Source organism: Daphnia magna, linkage group LG7 (genome assembly GCF_020631705.1).
Source record: "Daphnia magna isolate NIES linkage group LG7, ASM2063170v1.1, whole genome shotgun sequence".
Classification (NCBI taxonomy): domain Eukaryota; kingdom Metazoa; phylum Arthropoda; class Branchiopoda; order Diplostraca; family Daphniidae; genus Daphnia; species Daphnia magna.
In genome coordinates this window covers 3537819-3548334 of record NC_059188.1, presented here as the reverse complement: position 1 = coordinate 3548334, position 10516 = coordinate 3537819, and positions in this window count along the sequence as shown.

Below are 10516 nucleotides of genomic sequence, written 5' to 3'. Positions count from 1 at the left end.
AATTAAACTGCTATCAATAACGGCTATAGTTGTTGCCCTCTTAGGCACTTTCTTTGCTGCCCTTCATATCAACGGTCTTGCCAGGGAGAGATAGGGAGGTACGTTCTTTGCTAATTGAACTGCTGAAATGCTTCTCACAATCATGCAGGTAAAAACATTTTTAGCTCTTTACCTGTAAACGTTTAAAATTAAATATTAGCCGTTCCACAATGAACGTGCTATCTTGGCAGCTCATTACACACGAAGCGTGCTGCCAGGATTGTTTATTTTAAAAAAATTTACTTAATTTGTTTCTGTTTTTAGTTAGGTATTTAAAATTGCGCAAACTAAGATTAACTATATAGAGAGGTTACGGCTGCACTGAATTCTAGGGGGCAATAGCATTAGCAAACAATGGAGACCCTAAAAATTCTGGGGGGTAATAGGTGTGACCTTAGCAAAAGGCATGTGAACAGTGGACCCCCCGACACCAGCCCCTACCCCAACACCAACCCCCCCCCCCGACATTGTTCCCCCAATATGTGATGGGGGGCTGGTTACTCACTTAAATAACCTTCCATTTAACTATGAACTAACCGAATTTCTTTTTTGTAAGAAATAAAACCTGATTCCGTGTTATATCTAAAGGAATTCTTCCGTGTACCAGGAACTAAAGTCACTCGTATATCTTGGCGTACTTCTTCGACCGCTTCCGCCATCGTCACTAAAAACACAAAAACAGCACTAAACAACTGTTCAAAGATAACCTCACAGCACTAAAACCAGAAGCGAACTGACTTGGGTAGGTATGAAGGCTACATCTTCCACGGTCTGTGATGTCTCGAGGGATCCTCATCTAACCCCAGGTCTTGTTAGTTGTTAAAAGTTTCAAAGGTTATGCCGATTCCGGTTCAGTATACTACAGCCGAAAAGTATGCGTCTTAGGGGACAATCTCAAGGTTAATCATATTTAAAAAACTGGTTTGTTTCCATCCGTAATTAGCTCGCCTCTTACCAAAAACTATATTGTTTTGTAATCGATTTATTTTTTTAAATATCTTTTACGCCACTGAAGCAGTGGTCAAATAAACTAGAGAACCAAAAAAACCTATCGTTAAACTTCATTTAATTTTACAAGAAACTTCCAATACATGAATTGATAATTTACAAATAGTGATCATATTATGAAGGTCGGAGAAATTCCTCAACCACCACAGTCTTCGGTAGCTGCATCCTAACCTTTTAAATAGGATTGATTTAGTAAAAATATGTGTACGTTCTCAAACTATCAGAAAATAGAATTTTTTTTTTTACTCCTACAGGACAGTTAGACCAGATCTGTGGAGTATCCAGCTAGTACCCTGTTAGGATTGATACCATTTGAAGATGCTGTTCTTAGTGTGAGCCTGTTAAGACAGTAAATGACATATAGCAACAGGTTGCAACCAAAAATTTTTGTACAAGGTTTGGTAAGGTACAATTTTATTCAAACCAAGATACACTAATGAGATTTTTTAAAAAAGGAGAGTCAGTAAATCGACACAAAATGGAGAAGAACATTTGTAAATATGTTTCATACTGACTTTGCTCGGTTGTCCTTCACATTACCTAAAAAACAAATGGGAATGCGACATTGGACCCCCCGACACCAGCCCCTCCCCGACACCAGCCCCCCCGACGTTGTCCCCCCACCGTTTGGTACTAGGGCATACTGTCGCGTAAGACGTGACACCAGTCCCCCCTTGGAAATTGTGCAAGGGGGACCATTGTCGCTATAGCACACGACAGTGGCCCCCCCCCCTATAAAATTCGTTCAAGTACCGCGGGGGGCCAGTGTCGTTGTAACGGGCGACACCAGCCCCCCCACCTCATCTTAAGTCTTGCTATTAAGATGCGGTGATTGAAGAGCGAAAATGAATGCCCCAACGACATTGAGGAAACAATTAATATGGAAGTGTTGGACATTATTCATTTCCTGACAGAACTTCAAATCGTTCTACACAGGCGCGCATCTACTTTTTTTGCGACTTGCAACATAGTGGAGCAACAAAATAAAATTAAAAAAAACTAAAAAATTTCTTGGTTTTTATTTCATCGTGATTTGATATCGGGATTTGATACCACAATTACAGAAAACATACTGAACATAGTAGGCACACGAAACAGTACACTATACATTGATAACAAAATCGTCAACGATCATTGCATTGAATAAAAATTGTAGCTATCTTTTTAATATAGTTTAGGATCAACGTCTTTTTGCTGTTGCCGACTTTCTTCTAGGGAGGCGGAGAAGGGTTTCGCGCTAAATCTCGTATTCGTTGGGCGAGAATTTCATTCATCAGAAGTTCCTGTTCTTCGTCATATGGCTCTATGTTACTTTCGAACTCGGGATACCTATTATTTCCATTAGCACGTAGTGCTAATAGACGGTTCTCGAGGATAACTTCAGGGTGTAATATGGCAGGATGAATTCTCTTAAATGGACGAATGCGACGAAATCGACGATGACGTTGCCGGCGGGCCGGGTGTGGAAGAGTTTCAGGAAGAGTCATCGAACGCGCAGAAGATGTTCCCGGAGATAGAGGGTGCGGAAGTGGAGCATCTCGAGTTTGAAGGCGCGGAAGAGAGTTATCGGGAGATTGAGCGTGCGGAAGAGGAGCATCTGGAGATAGAGGACGCACTGGAATAATTCCAATGCGCGCAGGCGAGCCTTCAGCACGCTCACGGCACTCACGCCTCCGATCGGCACGCTCACGTCTCTCTTTTGCTCTCCTTTGACGCTCTCCAACATGTATGCCTGCCGGGAACCGCTGCCGACGGCGATCGTAAGGCCTATCCGGATAACCGTCATCAGAAATCTCATTTTCTAAAACGTCACTGCCTTCGTATTCGTCGGCATCTTCCGCGGCTGCTTTTCGATCGGCAGGTAGCTAAATGAAATTGAAATAATTAATTTATATGGTTAAATAAGTCACTACTTGATCTTACTCGAATGTTGAATGTTCTTCTTGTTCTCTGTAAAAATTCGCGTTCAGTCAAACTGCCACTTTCGAGCAAGATTGAGTTTCTGGCAATATTACGGTTCCGTTTCCTCTGAGCTGGTGTTGATCCTCTGCCAATCGGATCACCGTTTTCAGCGGCTTGAAATTCGCGAGATTTGGATTCCTCAGCTTCTTTGATTTCATCTAATTAAAATAAAGAAAGGTATGACGATTGTAGTTAAAAAATAATTAAAGTGATTTCTAACCGATGAAATCCCAAACATTTAGGTGGGCATGGACACACCGTTTATTAAACCAATGGTGCCATGCCTCGACAAAATTGTTTGTTCTATTCCCCTTCCCGTGAGCGCTGAATTGTGCAGGAGATACACTTCCAAGCCAGAATGCCGACCAATACGTAAACAAAGCGGCAATCGCGCGCTGAGTATCTCCAGATTCTCTTCGTTATCTCCGACGATGAGATCGTCGAATATCCTTCAGAGGAAAATTATTTTATTATTTTATTCAAATACACATTACATTTTTATTGTACTCACTTCAAATCCCTCGTATATTCTTTCTGCTGGTAGAAGAGCAAGACCGATTAGTTCTTGAACAATATGGGCTACTACACCCCCATTCCGATAGTTTCTGGTTAGATGAAGTTTTCCAGATTTTCTCAGAACAGCCTGGCCGTAATGGAACCAGCAGCCTCTAGCCTCTGCGTCCATCACATCAGAAATTGCTCCCATCAGCGCAAGCTCAAAATCAGTGACGATGTCATTAATGCTGATTGGTACATCGGGAAAGCGTTCTTCATAAATCCGTACAATTTGCTGCATGACAGAAGTGTACAGGTTCCGTGTTTTCCTACTCATCAGCACAATGCTACAGGAAATGCCTGAAACACAGGTATGCCAATTAAGTTTTTATGAGTTAAATCAGACATTTCATACTAACTTTATCAAAAACTATGACGTGGATCGTCAGTAGCTGGTAAAACAATCCTGGCACTGTACGAAAAGTTCCATCCAGGTGCATAGAATTTACTTGGCCAAGCTGTCCAAGTAGCATAAGCGACAGGAAAATTACCGCAACACCAGGGACGTCATCGTCTTCCTCGGAACGCGCCACACCGTGAAAAAATTGATCACCACGTATGGTTTCTCTATAAAAAAACAATTAGTAATTGTGAAACACTTTTTTTTTACAATTTTTACTTGAAATCTGGGTACATTTCTATTGAATCCAGCATTTCGGGAATGGATGTAGGTGGTGGAGGCTGGTTAGCTCTCTTTTCTCGCTGGATTCTTCTTTCCAGCACTGGATTTAAGGCGATTCGCGCATCGGGATTTCTACTACGAGCCAATTCCAGGATTCTTTTAGGTCCCTGTTGACCCATTCGTGGGGCTCTTGCTATGTCCAAGCAATCATTTACGGTTGCTGCACGGTGCTGTTCTCTAAACTGGGCAGCGTGATTATGGACACCATTGATGGTGAACACGCCATCCAGCATCGTCATTTTGCAGAGACACCCAATTTTTCTATTCATACACTCCACTCTAAGTTTATCCCCTCTTAACAGGTAAAGGTTTCAAATAAGTAAAAGACTCTTCACAACTTTTACGTAGAAATGTATCAACTTACCTATATGCTTTTTTATAAAAGATGAATCCACATGCCGTGTTGTATCTCACAGAATTTTTTCTCGTACCTGGAACCACTGTTACTTCAACAACTCTCCACACTTCCTCGGCCATTGTCAGTAAAATCGCAGAAAATCATCCACAAAGCAACCTCACTGTCTCAAAACAAAAAGCTAATTGACTTCGCCAGTTGCCCATGCAACCTCACTGTTTGAAAAAGAAAAGCCAACTGACCTCGCTGGTGTGTAGCCCATTTATATCTTCCATCCCTAAGCAGTTGTTATCTAACCCCACTCTCTTGTTAACAGGTAAAGCATTTGCCGGATCCCTGTGCCATTTACCACCATCAAAAACTCCGCTTTGAAGTTCAAGGTTCTTCACCATCTGTTCCGGCAAGGCAACTAACAACCTGAGGTGGACCTGTTCCGCACGTTAACTTATTTAAAAAGTATCTGAAACCCATTTGCTGAAATAAAACAGTAAGTTTTTATTTTAAAGATTCCTTGTAAACAAATGTCACATCACAATATACAGTAGGTGCCAAAAGTATCCGAACACTTCGCGTTTTCGGACCATTTTAGCATGGGTTCCAATGACGGAGCGCGCTTAGCGCGATTGAGAAAAAGAGGGTTAAAAAACCCACCTAAGTCAATGAAAATAATTTTGTGACCTAATAATAGATAAAGGTATCTAAACAAATTTATTTTTTATTTTTATGACTTGTAGCCGCTGGCCGGCATATCAGTGCACAAGTATCTGAACGCGAGTTTTTCAGCCGTGCTTCCTTATGGCACTACGTGTCTTCTTAATTATTTTTTAAAATACACCAAATATAAGACTATCAAAGGCTAACTAGGCTTTTTATGTGTACAAATACGTAATCTACTCCTTCCTTCCACTTGTTATGCTTAAACTTAAATCCCTTTTTAGTAATTAATTTTTCCGTGGCCGGCTATGTGTAATTTTCTGATTTTTTCCCGTCAGAAAAATAGTTACACATGCGGCAACTAGGGGCGCGTCGTTTTTCTACTTGAAAATCATGCAAATTTAGGTAGCCTTTGTCTCTAAATGCGTGAAATCTCACAAAGAATGACGCATACCCGCGCCCCTAGTTGCCGCATGTATAACTATTTTTCTGACAGGAAAAAATAAGAAAATGAAAAAATCCGAAAACGCGAAGTGTTCGGATACTTTTGGCACCTACTGTTCATACAATTATTACTTCGCAAAGTGGGAGTATCTTACGGATATTGGCGAGACTGAAGGGGAGGGGGGCTGGTGTCGCCCGTTACAACGACACTGGCCCCCAACGATACTTGAACGAATTTGATAGGGGGGCCACTATCGTGTGCTATAGCGACAATGGTCCCCCCTGCACAATTTCCAAGGGGGGGGGGGCTGGTGTCGCGTCTTACGCGACAGTATCCCCTCGTACCAAACGGTGGGGGGACAACGTCGGGGGGCTGGTGTCGGGTAGGGGCTGGTGTCGGTGGGGGCCACTGTCGCAACGAAGGTGGGGGCTGGTGTCGGGGGGTCCAATGTCCGCATGCCCTTAACTTGAACGAATTTTACAAGGGGGCTGGTGTCTTTTTTGTGGAACTCCGGCCCCATCACATAGTGGGGGAACAATGTCGGGGGGCTGGTGTCGGGGGGCTGGTGTCGGGGGGCTGGGGTCGGGGGTTGATGTCGGAAGGGGCTGGTGTCGGGGTGGGCTAGTGTCGGGGGCTTGTGTCGGGTTAGGGGTGGGGGGGTTTGGGGTCCACTGTCGCATTCCCTTAGCAAAATACAGTCATAGCAGACAGAATCGGCCGTCGAATGCTGCGTTGCGCGATAAAATCAAATGCGAAAAACATGTTGAACAGCCATATACTTGCAAACGTAAATACTTGTTGAAAACAAAACAAAATACTTGTTGCCAGTAATACTTAAGATCTGGTTTTTTAGTAAATAAGAACAAAAACAAAAATTACTTATTTCAACACTTACTTAATTCTTTGTTTACTTTAGGAGCAACTTTTCTTGCACCAACAATTAAAAAATTTATTTTTCTTAATGCCAAATTTACATGTGAAATTAATTACTTATCATAAGTGCAATGAACATTTTTACTTACGAATATAAATACGCAATTACAACTTTTTTTGAAACCATAATTACTTGGGAACATATATACAAGTGCGTAGCTGCTAAATACTTAAGGCACTTATTACTTATTGGCAAAATTATAAATAACATTGATTTAAATATGATTATTAATACTTAAGAACAAATATATTTGTGAGCTTTAATTCCTGTCGCCTTACTTACCATCGAACATATTTATTTATATTTTTGCTAATTATTTTATTTACTTGTGAAATAAATTACTTGTACCCGGTTCCCCGATGTACTTATGAGCAATAATACACATGTTTAAAATTACCAATTCGTCCATTTACTTAAGTTTTCCTATACTTGCGAATGTTAATACTTGTTGAAAACAAAAAAATAATTGTTGCCAGTAATACTTATCATCTGATTTTTTTCATAATAGAGCAGTAAAACATTGTGCGTTGCGCGTTTTCCACAAACACGAAAATCTCATTTGTGTGGAAGTTGGTCTGCTGCGCCTGCAGCGTCTTATGGAAAAACCATCTTCATCACGTTAAAAATTAAGTTTTCATAACTATAATTTAGATTTCCCCCTTTTCTTCCTAGCAGTGGGTACCCTATTCATCTTTTCATTTCAAAATTTTGTTTCTAGCCCCAGTTCTATCTACTTTATTTTTATTTCATTTTTGTTTTTAAGTTGCTTGTCTCTTTTAGCCGAAGAATTTTGTTTGCCGCCAGATATTCGTCTGCTACAAGGGGATGAACAACAAACCATTCACAAACAATAGCTAAATAAAAATAAACCAGATAGAACTAGGGCTAGAAAAAAAATTTGGAAATGAAAAAATGAATAGGGTACCCACTGCCAGGAAGAAAAGGGGGAAAATCTTAATTATATTTATGAAAACTTATTTTTTAACATGAAGAAGTTGGTTTCTCCATAAGACGCTGCAGCCGCAGCAGACCAACTTCGACACAAATGAGATTTTCGCATTTGTGGAGAACGTACAACATAGGATGTTTTACTGCTCTATTAAGAAAAAAAAATTACTTATTTCAGCGTTTACTTCATTCTTTCTTTACTAAGGAACACCATTTCTTGCATCTATAATTATACATTTTTTTTCCTTAATACCTTATTTATTTGTGAAAAAAATTACTTGTGATGAGGACTCCCTTTTACCCTTCCATGTATTTCTGCTTTCCGTTCGCACATTTTCCTGATACACACAACGTGGTTTTCCGTGGGAGTGGAGTTCGCGCTTGGATTTGTTTGTTTCTTTGGGTATTTATATTATTTATATTTATTTTTTGCTGTTTGTTAAGTTTTAAATACAATATTTTTACTTATATCATTTGTTTGTTTTTTTATTTTATATAATAGATAAAATCAAATACCGGTGTGTTTCTTAAATTAGTTTAAATTGGGAGATAGGCACTTGGGTTGGCGGTTCCAAAACCCGATCAGGAAATGATCAGGAAAACTATAAGTCCAAAAATTTAAAAAATGATAGGAATGGATATACCTTGATAAGATCTGGCCATTTTTACAAGAATGTTGCTTAAAAAATACTTATTGGAAGAGTTACCCAGATTTGCCGTTTTTAAGGTAGGTCGGTGCGGTTTAGAAGGTATCCGGTTAAATGGATAGCTCTTGGTAAGGGCTCCCCATTTCTGTATAACTTATGAAACAATATTGTCACGGGTGAAAAGGGAGATTGGTTATCTCTTCACAGAGATGAGTCATCCGTTCCTTGGACAACGCTGCGATCGTGGTGAAGAAATTATCTGGAGAAGTCCGCTCTAAGAAAGATACGCAGATATGCAGTCCGGAAGAGGAGTAATTCGCGCGACGGTATAAAACGCTGCCCCGAATCTGCGTTACATGAGTCTCCATCGGGTGAGCTCCCGAAGCTGGGCTCCGTAAGAGGAGTTCCCTGGTTTCCCTAGAGGTCTTCAGACGCTTCTCCAACTTTTGGTAATGGTTATCCCTTTTTGTTGGAGTTAAACCATTGTTTAGAATTTAAGTCATCACTTGTTGTATTCGTTTGTTCTTGTTCAAATACAACTCGTGTGACAATTGGTGGAGACGCAGCTCGTTACCCGTAAGTGACGAATTAGTGCTGCAGAGTTTCAATTTTTGAGACGCAGCTCGTTACCAGTAAGTAACGAATTTGTGCTGCGGTGTGGCAATTGTTGAAGACGCAGCTCGTTGCCTGAGAGTAAACGAAGTTGTGCTGCAGTCATTGTTAGCCGATGCCGAAGAGGACAAACCCACGACTACCTAGTTGCCCAAGAGACCCCAGCTGACGATTACATCCGCTTCGAGAACTGTCAAGCGTTTCCGGTAGAAACTTCCCCTACCCCAGCCTTATCGTTGGAGAGTGGAACTTCCTTTTTTGGTGAAGCCCTAAATTTTGAAGGTCCTTTTCCAAAGGACCATTTGACCGAAGAAGCTGACAGTCAGGGTGAATCAGTCAAGACTGCAAGAGGCTTAGACTCGGATCCATAAACCAAGGTCGATTTGAGAGCGGCGACGAGTCCAGTTGTTCCGGTCGTGGGACAACAATTTGTAGTGCCATCAAGGCATATTGAGCAGCCGCAAAGACAAGCTATGGAAGCTGTCAGAAAATTTATTAGCTCACTAATCTTCCGAAAAAGTTCGGAAGAAGTTGCGCACCAATGGATGGAGCGCTTTAAATAACATTCTATCCACAACAGATGGGGTGATATTGGAAAAAAAAATAATTTTGAAAAGTATTTTGATGACGTCGCCAGGAGCTGGTTCAATTGTGCAAGGCTCCCGAACGAGTGGATGGTAAATCTCAAACGGCCGGAAGATATGCGATTGCAGCGCCTCTTCCGTGGCCGAAGGCAGGCGGTTTAAAAAAAAAGAAAAATCCTTAAGACTATCCGGGAAATACAAGAAACATTTGAACAAGTAAGCGCAACCGGAAGGAATAGCAACGACGGAGTAAAAGTCCCTTATTTGCCAAGAGGACGAGCTGATTTTTTTAAGTCTCATCAACCTTCGTGGATCGCAGAAGAGTAGTACAGTCGGGTCGCCTGTCTTGAAGAAGGGGGACCTGTCGCGGGTGAAAAGGGAGATTGGTTATCTCTTCACAGAGATGAGTCATCCGTTCCTTGGACAACGCTGCGATCGTGGTGAAGAAATTATCGAGAGAAGTCCGCTCTAAGAAGCTACATTAAAGTAGGCCCTCTAGTTACACACCCGGCCAGAGTTGCCAAAACAGAAGATTCCAATTTTCGTCCCATTTTTGCCCTCTCAAGTACGCGTACCATGTTCCTATACCATGCCGTCTACCATGACCAGGGGTCCATGAATGCTTGTGCTTTCAATTTACGCCACAAGAAGGCATTTTTCCAGAAACTTTTTTCCTATTCTCCCTTTTTTTTTTAACTTGGCGCCATCCCAGCCGCCATTTTTCAAGATGGCGATGGGTATACCCGTTTACCCATCAAAACTGGCCCAGCCTACCCATTTAAGCAAATAGGTTACCCGGATCACCCATGGGCGACTATTTATATTGATACGGTGCTATAATCGGTGCAGCACCGATAGCAGCGCTTCAGCCATAGGGGGTTAGTCTTACCAGTGACCTTGCGTTTTGATAGGCCAACGAGAATCACGTGACTAGGGTTGCATTTTGTTCTTGTTGGCCGCAGGGCAATTGCCAATTTAGATCACCATAAATAAACAGGGGAAGGCACCGAGCACCGAAATCACCGCACCGATAAAGATCATTCCCGCACCAAATCGACTAAAAAGTTCCCCGGTTGGCGCGGGGCCGAGCG